This window comes from Mesoplodon mirus (genome assembly GCF_964341445.2).
Source record: "Mesoplodon mirus genome assembly, chromosome: 17".
In the NCBI taxonomy this organism is placed as follows: Eukaryota; Metazoa; Chordata; class Mammalia; order Artiodactyla; family Ziphiidae; genus Mesoplodon; species Mesoplodon mirus.
The window spans coordinates 39352165-39366530 of NC_138993.1; the positions used below are offsets into that span (position 1 = coordinate 39352165).

The 14366-nt window shown below is 36.3% G+C and overlaps 1 pseudogene across 1 annotated transcript; it reads right to left on the reverse strand.

Moving 5' to 3' along the window:
• Positions 1-10884: 10884 nt before the first annotated feature.
• LOC309792533 (myb/SANT-like DNA-binding domain-containing protein 7) lies at positions 10885-12393 on the reverse strand (annotated as a pseudogene). The gene has a single exon. The product of its transcript is annotated as a myb/SANT-like DNA-binding domain-containing protein 7 (transcript).
• Positions 12394-14366: the final 1973 nt, after the last annotated feature.

Sequence of the window (14366 nt, forward strand, 5' to 3'; positions counted from 1 at the left end):
TGAAATGGAATAGTATAAAACATTCAATTTTATTATATTTTCTGTAAATATTAATTATATATTCAGAATCATGCAATTTGGTAGGAAGTAATAAATTTATAACATAATTATTAATCACTTTGACTTACAAGGGACAAGTTTTTCAGCTGTTGTGCTCTGCTGGTAGAGCTGATATAGTTTCCCTCTTGCTGTTCACCTATAATGGCAGCAATTTAATACATCAGATTCCTCCCACCTCCACCCACCAATGCTTAACATTATTCCTCAGTTTTCCTTAGTTACCTTTATTAAACAAGGCTGGATTTCTTTTCCATTTTTGCTCCACATGTTTGAAGCGTTGCTGACCTTTACTTCTACTACACAAGATACCTATAAAATTAATCAATCTGTCAATCTATAAATATTCATTAAATAATTGTTCTGTTTTTAGAACTTTGCTAAAAATATAATTTAAAGCACCCTGCTTTATCAATAATCATTAAGAATAATCATTATGTAAAAGACACAGCTGGAACCATTAGGTGTCATTTCAGGGGGCTCCTAGGAACCAGGTCCTTTATGTCTCAGCACAGAAAGAATTCAGCTAGAGGCAAAGTGATAGATAAGAAGTGATTTATTAAAATAGGATACTTGTGAGGCTTATAAGCAGGCAGGCAAGCATTGCACTGCCCCAAATACTTAGTAGGTTATGTTTTTATAATCGAAGGAAGAGAGGTGAGGGGGAGAAGGTATTCTTTGTCTTTCTTGAATAGACATGATGTTTTCATCATCAGTTCCTCCTCCAGCTTGGGTATTTTGTCCCTATATGGTCAGGCTGGGACTATCATGGCACTTTGGAAAAATTATTTCAGGTCTCAGTGCAATGAGGATCTTTCACTTTGAAATGTTACCTTTCCATAAATTATTGTTTTTATATGTGCACAGAGCATGTCCTGGAGGTCATTAACTTGATGACACCACTGAGCAGGTTACAGGTCTTATTCTCCACTATTATTTTACTGTTTTTAGTGCATTGTGCAAAGAGCATGTCCTAGGGGTCAAAGAGAATATTTTGGGGGTCATTAACTTACTGAGCTCACTGAGCAGGATGTAGGTCTCATGCCACCATTGTTTTATTGTTTTGGTCCATGTCTCGTGCTTCTGTTGCATGATTTTGTTGTTAATCACGTTGGCTTGATTTTGTTGTTAAGCAAGCCAATCTGGCCTTGATGCTAAGTGACTTGTTCTGCTTTATGAGTCAAGCAAGCCTACGTTGTTTCAGGATTTCCCATTAATTTCTTCAATGATCATTAATCTTAGTGCAGTCTCCCAAGCCCCCTGAAATTCCCTCTCTATCTACAATCCCCTAATGGGGTTTCTAAGCTGACTATTTGATTATCCTACTCAATCCTTATCACAGCTAAGCACCTTTTGTTACCAGTGGGCATGTCCCAAACATAACTGAGAAAATCACGGTTATCTGCATTTTTTTGAGATCCCTGTTGAAAAAATGTCTAATTTTTTTCTTTACCTAACAACTAAATTCAAATGTATATTTGTAGTAAGACAGAGTAGAAGTGATTAATTGTTTAATTGAATAAGGTGAAATCAGAGTATAAATCAGAATTAAATGCAGGTAGCTTCTGTTTATATATATATATATATATATATATATATGCTATTAATAATTAAGCATAGAACATGGCAAGGAAAATGCCAATTCCTTAAGATCTGAACTTACAAATTGGCCTGGTGTCACCTATGATTTATTCTACTGTTTACAAGGTACAGATTCAAGGGGCAGGAGCATAGACCTCATTCTCCATGAGCTGGGCATGAAAAAAAAAAGTCCATGTTTTAAAACTTCCACTTTAATTTCATCATCAACAAATATCTCTTGAAAACCACATTAAATTCTAATATAGTAGTGACTATCCTTTATCATCAAATATATAATAAAAGATACTGCTGAGACACTCTCCAATCAAATAGGGATGGATCACCAATAATTAGGTAGGTGACACATGATTTTTCTTGCTTAGCCATATACTTTGTCAGTGGATGAATGCTAGCCCAAAATAAATTAATCAGATTATCTTCTAGAAATTTGGGATTGGGTCTGAGAGTCAATTATCTTTGAAAATGGATTGATTTCAAATTATGTAAACTCAGGGATTTTGCAGAAACTATTTCAGGCTATGTGCACACAGAAAAAATGAGATTGACTTAAAAATAAAGAAAGCAATGAATCAAATAAGATCTAAGAAAGAAAGAGTAAATGAGAAAGAGCCTTCCAAATACTTGATTGCTAATCATTTCCAGATTCTATTTCATGAATCATTTATGCATTAATTCATATTTACTTAACTTTTCACCTGGGCCCGGCATGGAGATACCTTGGTAAACAAACAAGACAATGTCCCTGCCTCCAAGGAATCTGCATGACAATGAGGGAGATAGTAACAAACAGCAAGATTAATATATAAACAAGCATGATACTTTCTGATTGATACAAGCCTTTGGGTTGAAGAATGTTTTTTTAGATAAGGTGTTTGGGAGTGGCCATTAATTTCATGGTTAGCAATATATTCTACATGATGTCCTGCTTACTAATCATAATTTTTATTATAACTTCTTGATAAAATTGGTCATAACTTTATGAAATGCAGATCAGAAGTAATTACACTGATTCAATTATAATTTTCCAACAAAAGGCTAATAAGATTAAAATTGGACTTATTCCCAAAGATCTCCTACTACATATGACATAGGAATATAATTTTTCTTTTTCTCTTTATTTCATTAAAAAGATACTGTAATAGGGAAGAACAAATCTGACTCCATATTGGATTTGTTTCTCTTACTTTAACCTTTGTATTCCATTGTTTTTGCTATTAGTTAAGAATGTTGCCTATAACCTAAAATATACAGGATAGCACATTCTCAAGGCTTTGACCTTTAAAGGTATAACACTTTTTCATTCATATGGAGATAAAAAGTTGCAGAACAGAGAATAACATTTGTCTTATTGGAGGATTACAGGAACATCATAACCTGACCTACATGGACAGCTGCAAGAAAAAAGGATTCTGATACCAAGAAGTTTGCAACAACCAACCATACCCTCTTCCTTTTTAGTATAAAAGAAGCCTGAATTCTAACTCAGGTAAGATGGTTCTTTGGGACAATCGTTCACTATCATCTTGGTTTGCTGGCTTTCCAAATAAAGTCACTATTCCTTACCCCAATAACTTGTCTCCAGATTTATTCATCTGTCCTGTGATGAGCAGAACCAGCTTGGACTCAGTAACAATACTGTCAAAACAAAAGAAAATGTGTTTTTAAGAGCTAGAGTGTGCATATCATAGGCCATCTGTGTTTGCTGATTGGCTTTACCCAAAGGAAAAGAAAACTGTCTAGTAACTTCATGACAGTTTCATGACTTCAAGTAGTTTCACAATTTGGGTAAAATTGTCTGTAGTTGGGCTCCTACACTTCCACAAAAATTGAGCGAAAAGAGTGCTGTCTTCCTTGATGGTTATATTTCAAAGTGATGGCTTCCAGGTCCCTGAAAAAGACAACCCTACCTTGTAAAATGTGCAAGAACCTTTTAAAAATATTTACATCTCAAAGGGAAAAGAAAGAACTTGCAATTTTCTAAAGTAAATTCTAGAAGCAGAGGGAGGTCAGAGACCTTGGGGTTTATGTCCTGCGGATTCTGTAAGGGTGGAGGCTAGGAGTGAGTTCAGAGGCTTAGAGATAGGAATAAGCTTGTCTAAAGCTTGATCAAGGGGAAGGAAATGTTAAGGCTACTTTGGTGAATACTGTATTATAAAATGAGAATGGTTAGGGCTTCATGAATGGGATAGATAGATCGATAGGTAAATATTAGAGTATTAGGGATATTTATAATAGATATTATGCATAGATAATATTTTATATACAGTACAAATAGTATCTGTGTAATCTAATATATATATATGAGTATAGTTGAGTACACATGGATATACATATATAAGATTAAAATGAAAGTTTAGGGAATTCTCTGGCAGTCCAGTGGTTAAGATTGTGCTTTTTCACTGCTGTGGGCCCAGATTCGATCCCTGGGAATTACAATTCTGCAAGCTGCACTGGGTGGCCAAAAAAAAAAAAATTAGGGCCTTAATCCCAAAGATCCACTAGTATATATGATATAGGAATATAATTTTATATTTATTTATTTATAATACTAATCAAAGCCTCACTTTTGAAGTGTTCACATGATTTATCAGTTCTTAAGTATTTTAAAGAGCTTAATTATCTTCATATTCACCACAATCTTACAAAATAAATATTACTACACTCATTTTAAATAGAGAAAACTGGTTAAAATGTGGTTAATATAATACCCAAAGATATGTAACAAAGAAATGATAGAAATAGATTTTCATAACAGAATTATTTTACTCTGAAGTGGATAAACATAAATAGGCATCACAAAAATAAACTTTACTCACATTAAATTTAGAAGCAGAAGAACAAATTTAGATATTTGAAAATAAAAATCTAAAAATTACATATATTTGAAAAATATATATATCATTTTAAAAACAGCTGATAGAGATTTATTATAATACATATATAACTTATAATGTGGATTTGGTTTGCTGACTAAATCTAGATCCAAGTGTTTTAGGAATGAGGAGTCCATGCTCCTCTAAGGGATATGAATGAAAAAATGTTGTCTGCCATATCGTAAACAAAGGATATTTCAGCCATCAAAACACTACAGCCACCCTGGACCGTGAGCCCTGAGGGAACTCAGGATGGAGACAAATGGGCTGCCTGTTGCTAAGCCCTCAGCCAATGTAGCTGCCTGAAACTATGTACCCTGAGGGGATTCAGGATGGGGAAAAGCAGGATGCTGGGCCTAGATAGTTAAGGTGCACATCAAAGGAATGATTTCAATTAAGCCCACACCAAGAAAAGTGCTAAATCCATTAACTTGAGTTATCTGGTTTCCTTTAATTAACAGTATTCTTTTGAAGTTCTGACTACCTTGTCTTTGTTGCAAAAACTCCTATATATATTGGCTCTTCCTCTTACCTCTTCGGAGCAGTCTCTCAGAGCTGAGAGTCCTGTGTACTGGGCTTAAGCCTCAGATTGTCCACCAAATAAAATCTAATTATCAACTTTTAGGTTGTGCATTTTTTCAGTCTACAGGAAATTTAATCTATGTTAAAGGAAAAATAAATTACAAGAAAACCTTCATTTATAAAGCTGCTTAAATAAAGAGTAAAAATAAAAACTTTTTAAAAAGTTTATTTATAAAATTTTCTTAAGTAAAAACTAGTAAATAGCTAAAAAAAACACTAAAATTTGCAAGGATTATCATGTAGTTATCTGCTGTAATTTTTCTTTGCTTTCATTTCATTAACTGAAGCTCTTCTACCCCATTAGAGAATCACTGATGGCAGTGTTCAAACTGAAAACTCTCCATGTTCTTGTCTCCAAGAAGACAAGAAAAACTAGATATAATTTATCAAAATTTTATGGTTTTGAAAAATAATTTAAAATAGTATAGATCAACTATTTAATGCAACAAAAAAATCAGTTTTATACAGAAACATTAATAAATGGCTAATTTACTTATCCAGAATGTTGCCACTTACTGCATCACTTGAAAATATTATTAAAACATAATGAACTGAATCAGTATTGTTTTTCAGCTTTGTAATTCACAGTGCTGAGAATATGTATTATTTATTATTATTATAACTAATAATTACTATTTACTGAATATATCTTCTATAGAGTAGTCACACTGCTAAGTGCTTCATATACATAACTTTATTTAATCCTTACAATAACTATTAAAAATTTCCATAGGAGAAACTGGTCCTCTGAAAATGGTAACAAAAGTAGTGTGGTAAACTGGAATTTACAAGGTCTAATTTTAAAATTCATATTATATTTGGGACAATTGTAATAAGTTGTAAGTACTTAAAAAATCACACAACAACAAAACAAAACAAAACATATTGTGGAATGGTTATCATAAATTAATACAAATTAAGATTGAATATCTGAGTGTAATGAATATCAGATCATTCACCATTACCTTTGGATGTTGTAGCCCTTTTAATATTTTGTACATATATTGACCAAATACATTACCACCTATGTGAAAATTTTTGTCCCTGTTATTGCTGCATGACAAATTACCCTCAAATTTAGCATATTCAAATAATCATTTTATTTTGCTCCAGGTTTCATGAATGGCTCAAGTGGCTCAATTCTAGCTTGAGGACATTTACATCATTGCAGTCAGAGATGTTGACTGGGACAGCAGACATCCAAAATGGCTCTCCCACTTGGCTGGGGCAGCTAAGAGCTCTTTTGGGGCTGTGAATCTACTTGCCAAACCTTAGCCTCCCCAGCCTGAGGATTTCGAGGTGTTCAGACTTCTTACATAATAGCTGCTTCCTCCAGAGTAAGCATTCCAAGAGCATGTTGGGAAGTCACAGATTACAAGTTCTGCTGTTTTCTACTGGTTACAAACAAGTCAGTAAATTCAATAAGGGACATAAACCTGATCTCTTAATGGGCATTATACCAAAGAATTTGCAAATATGTTTTACAACTTCCACTATTATGTTAAACGTATAGTATTTTAACTACTGTAAATGATTTTTTCTTATATTTCATCTTAATTTTCCCTATTTGAATGTATTATATGCTTGTCTGCTAACATTTGAAAACTACATGAAAGAATAATCAATTTTTTAAAGGCATCTAAAGTGCCTAATCCAAAGACAACTACTATGTTCTTCTTTTATGTTTCTTTCTAGTCTTACTAAGAGCAGAAAGAAGTCTAAGATTGAAATATATAAAATATTAATTACTGTGTTTCTCATTTAATGAGTGTGCTGCTCAACTCGTCTTTTGATCTCAATAGCCTGCAGGTATTAGAGTATGTCAAGTCCCCTCAGCACCCCAAGTCAGGCTACATGGAACTGGTTCCTCAGACATTCCTCAAAAAGCCAAAACACTGGACACATGCTCCACTCTTTTCTTTCTTCCTCCTGGAAGTGGCCTCTGAGCTGTCTCAGCCTTCCTCTGCTGTAGTGCAGGTGCTCTGCAGCAGCAGCATGTGGCCAGCTCTCTTTTGTTCTCAGTGGTCCCCAGGCATCTAGGGTATGGTGGGCCAATCAGTGTTTTGAGATGTGAGAGACAGAAACCAGTCCTTCAGGCATCTCCCTCTATCAAAAGTCAGCCTTGAACATTGCCCAATGTTCTCTTTTCCTCCCCAGAAAGCAGCTTGATCCTCTTGAGCATATCACACTGTCCCAGAGGGAAGGAACATGGTGAGAGTGTACACAGATTTTCCTGCCAGTGTAGGTGATTTCAAACTCACCAGGGGTGCAGGAACCTTTTAACTGGAATCTAGATTGCTCACAAAGGAAATTAGTCTACATATTGTTGAATTGGTGTCCTCATGGTAGAAAGGAGGGTCTGTGGTTTCCTTTTCCACCATCTTGCTGACATTATCTCTTGTCCTTCACATTTTTTAATTAACTATTCAAAATGTTTTTATTATTTATTTGAATTTTTATTCATTTCTAATATTGACCTGTGTAACACAGTTGGTTTTAATTTGGGTGTATTTCTATTATAATGGATATATTTATACACAAACTCATTTACTCACTAGCTCTTCTTTATTGATCAATAATTCTTTATTTCATGTAATTCTTGAATATGATATGAACTATTATAGTGTTTTCAAGTCAGTTTCATCATTTGATCTTATGATAGTACCCCACTTTTCAAATGATTTTGTGGAGATATAATACATTTAATATTTGACAGAGATAGTGTTAATCCTGTCTTACTTATTTTTCATTGTATTTTCTTACTTATCTACATTTCTAGAGGAACTGACCTGAGATAACCTAATACTCACCCCTGTGTTCTCTTTACATTTTTCACCTGATCTCAATGGTACTAACTCATAGACATAAAACCTTCTCCAATTAGTATAAATTTAGCTTATCTGAATTTGAATTTATCTGTGTGAATCAGCCAAGAATTCTTCTTACTTCTTTCCCAGTTAGATTATCTCTATTGAAGCAGAATATTTTCATTCATGGAAGATTTTTCTTTAACTAGGTTTCTTTTCTTTTCTTTTCTTTTTTTTTAAGGTACAGATAAAAATTTTATTCATACATACTAGGATTAAATTACTTAACAGAGAGATAGAGGGTGGTGGGAGGTTGGCATACACAGCACCGTTTACATTGAGAGCTTACTTTGAGGCAGATCATCACTCCTACCACAGTACCATGGCCTTCATCCTCCTCCTCCTCCTTCCTCCTGAAGTGTCCCTTGCAGTCAGCAGGCCCCTGCCCCTAACTCACCAGCACTCGCATGCTACCGGGCTTCTTCGCCCAGTACAGAGCCCAGTACAGAGCCCACTGGAAACATCTGTCTTTACATTCATCTGTCCACTGGGCCCTCACACAGCTCCTACATGGTAGCTGGGATAGCCTCCCACTGGATAAGTGAGGGGGCCTGAGGTACAGAATGGTGAAGTGACCTGCCTGCAGACTGACAGGGGGTCACGGCTGAACCTAGAGCTTAGACAGGATTTCTGGGCCTGTTTCTCTACAGCCTCCCCTTATTACAACTTCCTTCCTCTTCACAAGATTTAGCCTGTTTTTTTCATTTACTTTTTAAAGATTTTTCCCTTTAGTTTTATTCCGAACCTTAAAGTTGCTCTTGCCCATTAGATCTGCACATTACTACCTCCAAAGCTCGCCTTGACTTCTGCTCTTTAGCACTTCTCTTATCTCAAATAAATCCCTGCCTGTGTATTTTGCTACCATTAATAGATAAATATAGTACAGGCCTAACTCGTTCAAGTCCTTTCCTGTTTTTCTGGAAAGTCTACCTATCTACAGTAGCATTATCCAGTTGTAACTGACATGGACCCCTCCATGTAAGGTCCTAAAACAACTGAGAAAAAATATATATATATATATCTTCACTTCCGTGCCTTAAACATATGCTCCTTTAAAGCAAGGAATCTGCATCTGGGTGTGGTGCTTATAGAAGTTCACTAGTACATTCATAAATATTAACACCATAGAACACTTCCTTAAAACACAATTGTTACCAGTATTTCACATACATTAATACGCTGATGTAACTGAAAATATTGTAATCAGAATTTCATTTTGCCTTTTGTTATGCTTTTCATCTAATTTTTTAGAACTGGAAGGTACAAGAAAAGTCATCTAGTACAAACCTCTCATTTTAGAGATAAAGAAACTGAGGCACAAAAAGGGCAAGTGATTTGCTCAATGTAACAAACTGTGGCAGCATTAGAATCTGGGGGGTTTTGACTAGATTCCAGTGTGTTCTACCTCATGCTGCTTCAACATAATCGCCCATTCATCAGAGAAGCTTGCCATCTATTCCTGCTTCCAGTATGTTCCCACTGTGGTTTGGACCATTTCTCCAGCATTGGTATTTCCAGCATTTAGGTAAGCAATCAAGCTGGCAAAATATAAAATAAAACCTCTCCCAACATGCCTGCACATTTTTTCAGCCTCTTGATTAGAGGAAAAATTCTTAAATTCAAAGTCTCCTTTTTGTACTTTCTGAAAGTACTAAATAACCACTAAGAGCTTTAAGTTAGGTTAACAATGGCTGGTAAATGGCTTCCCTTCTAGAGTAAATTGGAAGCATGGCTCAACACCATCATATGTCCTCTAGGAAGTGTATGTGTTTTGGAGGGAAAAGGGGATGGATTTGTCGAGGGTTGGTGCTTAAAAAGAGTTACCTATTTAAGGTAACTTATCCTTATCCCCACCACCCAACTGTTCCCAAAGCTGTTCTATTCCATCATATGCCATTAATGAGGTGAACTTCTGTCTATATCTTGTGAGAAAAAGTGACTTTGGAAAATTCCCTAGAAGAAAAGTTTTCTAGGGCTTGCCTTCTGTAGCATACTAGACAGAAAAAAAAAGGCTAACAGAAGAACAAAATTAGCTAAAAGCATTTGGGAAACTGATACAATCCAAATTGTTTCCACGATGTCCAAATGGCAAACCAAAGCTAAAGATATATAATTATGCATAATCAAGGAACCTAAAAAATATGGAACGGAAATAATTTACTAACATGTAATATTTTATAAGACAGCCAATTTCTTATTATATCAAAGATTAACATGAACCAAAACACACGACTGTGGCTCCCTGTCAGTTCTGAATTATATCCATAGTGATAAGAGATTAAGGACTAGTAAAATGGAGGGAAAGATGGTTTGACTATTGAGTGTTTGCTAGTGGGCATGTCACAGACACAGCAGTGAAAATATAAGAGATAAATGTACTGATACGTGTTGTGTCTATATTAGCCTAATGAGCTAAAGAGAGATTTAAAGAAATGAAGATTGTAAACTCCAGGAAGCCATCAAGTTAAACTAGGGGATTCAAGCAATGAGGTCTTGGTATACAACCTTAATTCTATATCTTGTCAGCTCACCTTATATCTTGTGCCTCACCCTAGCCTGACCTCGGCCAAGGTCATATGCTTTAATAACTTCCATGTGTATAGTGCTTTTAAACTTTTAAATCCTTTCATATCTATTTAAGCCATCTGATCCTCACAACAACCCTGTGAGGTATGCAGGTTGCCCCCTTTTAACAGCTGAGGAAACTGGTGTTGAGAGGTAAACTAAATTGTCGCACATCAGTGATGAAGCCAGGGCTAACTAGCTCTCTGGACTTGGCTACTTCCATTGTACCAGGCCACCACTCTCATGTTTCTGAAAGGCCTTTCAACTAGTGGAGATGCTTGGAGAAGCAAGTATATTCTTACCCATCTGCACCTTAATGGTCCATCCACTCTTTTTTTTTTTCTGAAGACATGAAAAAGGAGCCAGGGTACCAGAAGGCAGCTGTTGGACCCGGGCCTCTGCCAGAGAAGGAAATACACCCTTGTGTGATCAACTAACTTTTGGTGTTTGAAATTAACCTCTGAAGAAACTTTTCAATCCCTAGCTGAAAAGCACTGGTTGCCTCTTCTACTGCTGTGGCTGAGTGTTTGACCGTGACCACAGCATCCCTGCATAGCTCACTGGCAGGGTCCTGCTGAGCACTGGTCTCCTCGCCAATGACAATCAGTCGGTCCAATTTTTCTTCCTCCCACTTTGAAAGTTCTCATGCCAATCTCCTGTTTTCTGCCAACTTGGCTGCAATAGTCCTGGCCACTGACCACCTTCTTCACCTTGCCCACCTGGGAGGGGACTCACTGGTCAAAGACCCAACCCCACCAGAAACAAAAGGAACTCTGGGGGAGGAGACTGGAGGCTGCTGTGCTGAGGCCACCCTGGGAGTGTTTCAGCCGGAGTTGGTGCAGGGGCTGGACTCACCAGACACTCCCAGTCTGGTCATGGGGTTGCTCTGACAGGGAGCAGCTGCACCTCTGAAAAGGTGGTGGGAGTTGCTGTAGCTGGGGGTTCCTTGAGAGCACCCTGAACCCAAGGATTCATCCCAGGAGTCCTCAAGGTCACTGGTTTCTCTCATCTGGTCACTGATCCTCAGTTGACAATCCTCATCTGATTCCTTAATTGTTTTCAAGATAGGCTGATCATCTGCTGCCTGAGTCCTTTTTGCTCCCAGAATGCTGGTTCCCTCTTCCCCTGGGATGGCAGGGGCTGCCAAGTTCTGATCACAGTGCTGGACCCAAGCAGCCTCCTCCATTAAGTTGTCTGCGTCAGTCACTATCTAATTTCGGAGAAGGTGATCCAGTGTATCTATAAAAGGGACAGTGTGGTGGATCACCCATACTTGTGGCATGGACCACATAGGCCTATAAATATGCCTTCAGGACTTTGAACTTGGAGCGGCACTGATGCTCGGTGCTACAGAAGCCTTCCTGCTGCATCTGCTTAGACACAGCCTGGTAGACGTCTGCATTGTGATGTACGGTCTGGAGGCGCTGAATATTCTGTGCCTCACATAGTATGGAGAGAAGCATCCGTGTCTCCTGTCTAGACCACCAGATACCCACACTGCTATTGGAAGTGGCCAAAGCAGACTGCGAAGGAAGGCTAGTTAGAGAAGGCTCCTGGCAGCAAGGTGCTGATCTGAAGGTGTGGGGAGGCTCTGTGTGCTCTGGTCTATCTCCAGGAGCCAGCCGATTCTTCCCTCTCAGGGCTAATTGCTGAGAAGCCAGGTCCAAGGACCACATTTCTGGCTTCTGCCAAGGATCTGCTTTACTTTCATTACTGTATTTGAAATATTCCTTATTCTACTTTGTTTTGCTGCCAATCCAACAACCTCTTCATTTTCTGAGTAAGCAAAAACAGCTGGAGTAACTCTGTCACCTGCATCATTGGCAACCACATCAGCCGGGCCATCCTTATAGACGGTCACACGGGCTGATGTGCAGCCTAGGTGAACCCCGATGGCCGCCATGAGGTAGCAGAGATGGCGGTAGCAGTAACGAGTGGTCCCTGTGCCGCAACAGCGCCCGGCCCTAGGTTTCTTAATATTATATTTCGGAGAATAGTCCTTGGAATTTCTAGTATGTGATAGATGATTTTGTGCTTGATTACTAGTGATTTATTTTATTTTCCTCTTTGTTTGCATAGATATATGAAGTGTTTAGGATTTAAAAAAATTTTTTTTTGAGTAAGTGTGAAAAATGACTAGATTTTGAAGCATGGAGCAGTTGAAATAAATGCAAGTAAGATAATAATCTCTTTTCTTGAACAAATCATACTACATTGGGTCCTGACCTGACAGTACAAAGAAACAAACTATTATTGGTGGGTAACATTAAACACACCAATCCTGTATAAAAGGCTAATCTTAAATAGTAATATTGACATTTTGGATTAAATCAGTTTCACCTCTGAGCCATCAACATTACTGTTAGAACACATCACAAAACGGGAAGCCAGGATAGCTGAGTACATGAAGATGCCTAGAAATCCTAGGTGTGTAGTAACTGCTGAAACTTCCTACTTACATATAGTGACATGACTGAACATTTACGTGTAAGTAATATGAAAGACAATTTTGCAATGACATAAAAGAATAACATTTTTATAATTAATAAAATTTAGAAAACAAAATAGAAAATTAAAAAATGTCATTATCGTATGCTAATAGAATTATAAACAAAATAATTTCTATTTGTTTTCACTTTTTAAAATATATTTTATTGTTATAACATTATGTTTAAATGTCAGTTTAAGTTATAAGATTTGTAACTTACTTAGTTACTCTTGCCTTAAAAAATAAATCCTGAAAATTATCCTACCACACAATAATTATCTATGAATAGGATACGTTAGCTACAAACCGGATAGCCATCTCAAAGCACACTGGTTATAAGAAGAAAATTATTCTGATAAAGGAAAATTAAGATATCATATTTGAGGGAGAAAAACATGTAACATAGCTTTCTTTGGAGTATAAATTGAAATTGTGAGCCAAAAATATTTTCTCAGTGTTGTCTGTAATTTAATTGAATTCACTTTAAGTACAGTTAAATAAACACTGTTATATGTATAACCTGTTTGAAGGGTACCTATAAAGTGGTCATGGGCAAATAATACAGAGAGGTGAATTATTATGTGTATGCTTTCTAAGCATATTAAATCAACACATGGTCATAGTGATGAATGTAGTCTTTAGATCTAAAATACATAGGTTTAACATATAGTCTCTAATACTCTCTACCTACATGGTTCAGTTCCCTCATATTTAAAAAGAGGGAAATGGACAGCTAATTTATAGCCATTTTAAGTATTAAATTTTATAAATAAACTATTAATATTGTTAACTACAATTAATGTTAAATCAGACAATCTTTTTTATAACCAGGCTATTAATTGCTTAATTCTTTCTGTTTTTCATTTGAGTTTACTTAAAGGGAGCTGGGTACCATCTAAATGGAGTCCAGAATTCATGAAGCATAGCACAATTAAGAGCTCATTTGTCATGGAGCTCTCCAAAACCAACATTCAGTTTTCACTGTCAAATGCAAAAATCTGAAAACTGTTTGATATATACACATGCATGTGTTCAAATTGTTTAATTAAAAAGTTTTATACTGAGTTTACCATAAAATATAAACGTATACACAAAAGATGTTTTCAGAACAAATATGATGCTAGATAGAATTTTAGTTTGGTAAGTCAGCTTATCAAAGGCAGAAATGTTTATATATTGTACATGGTCAAAATGGAGTGGAAAACCATGCTGACAATAAATAATTCAAATATCAAACTATGCATAGGGAATAAAAATCAGGATTTTTTTTTTTTAGTTAGCTTTATCCTTTTCCTCCTAGAAAGTTAGCAGAGGTCCTATGTATTCCTCAAG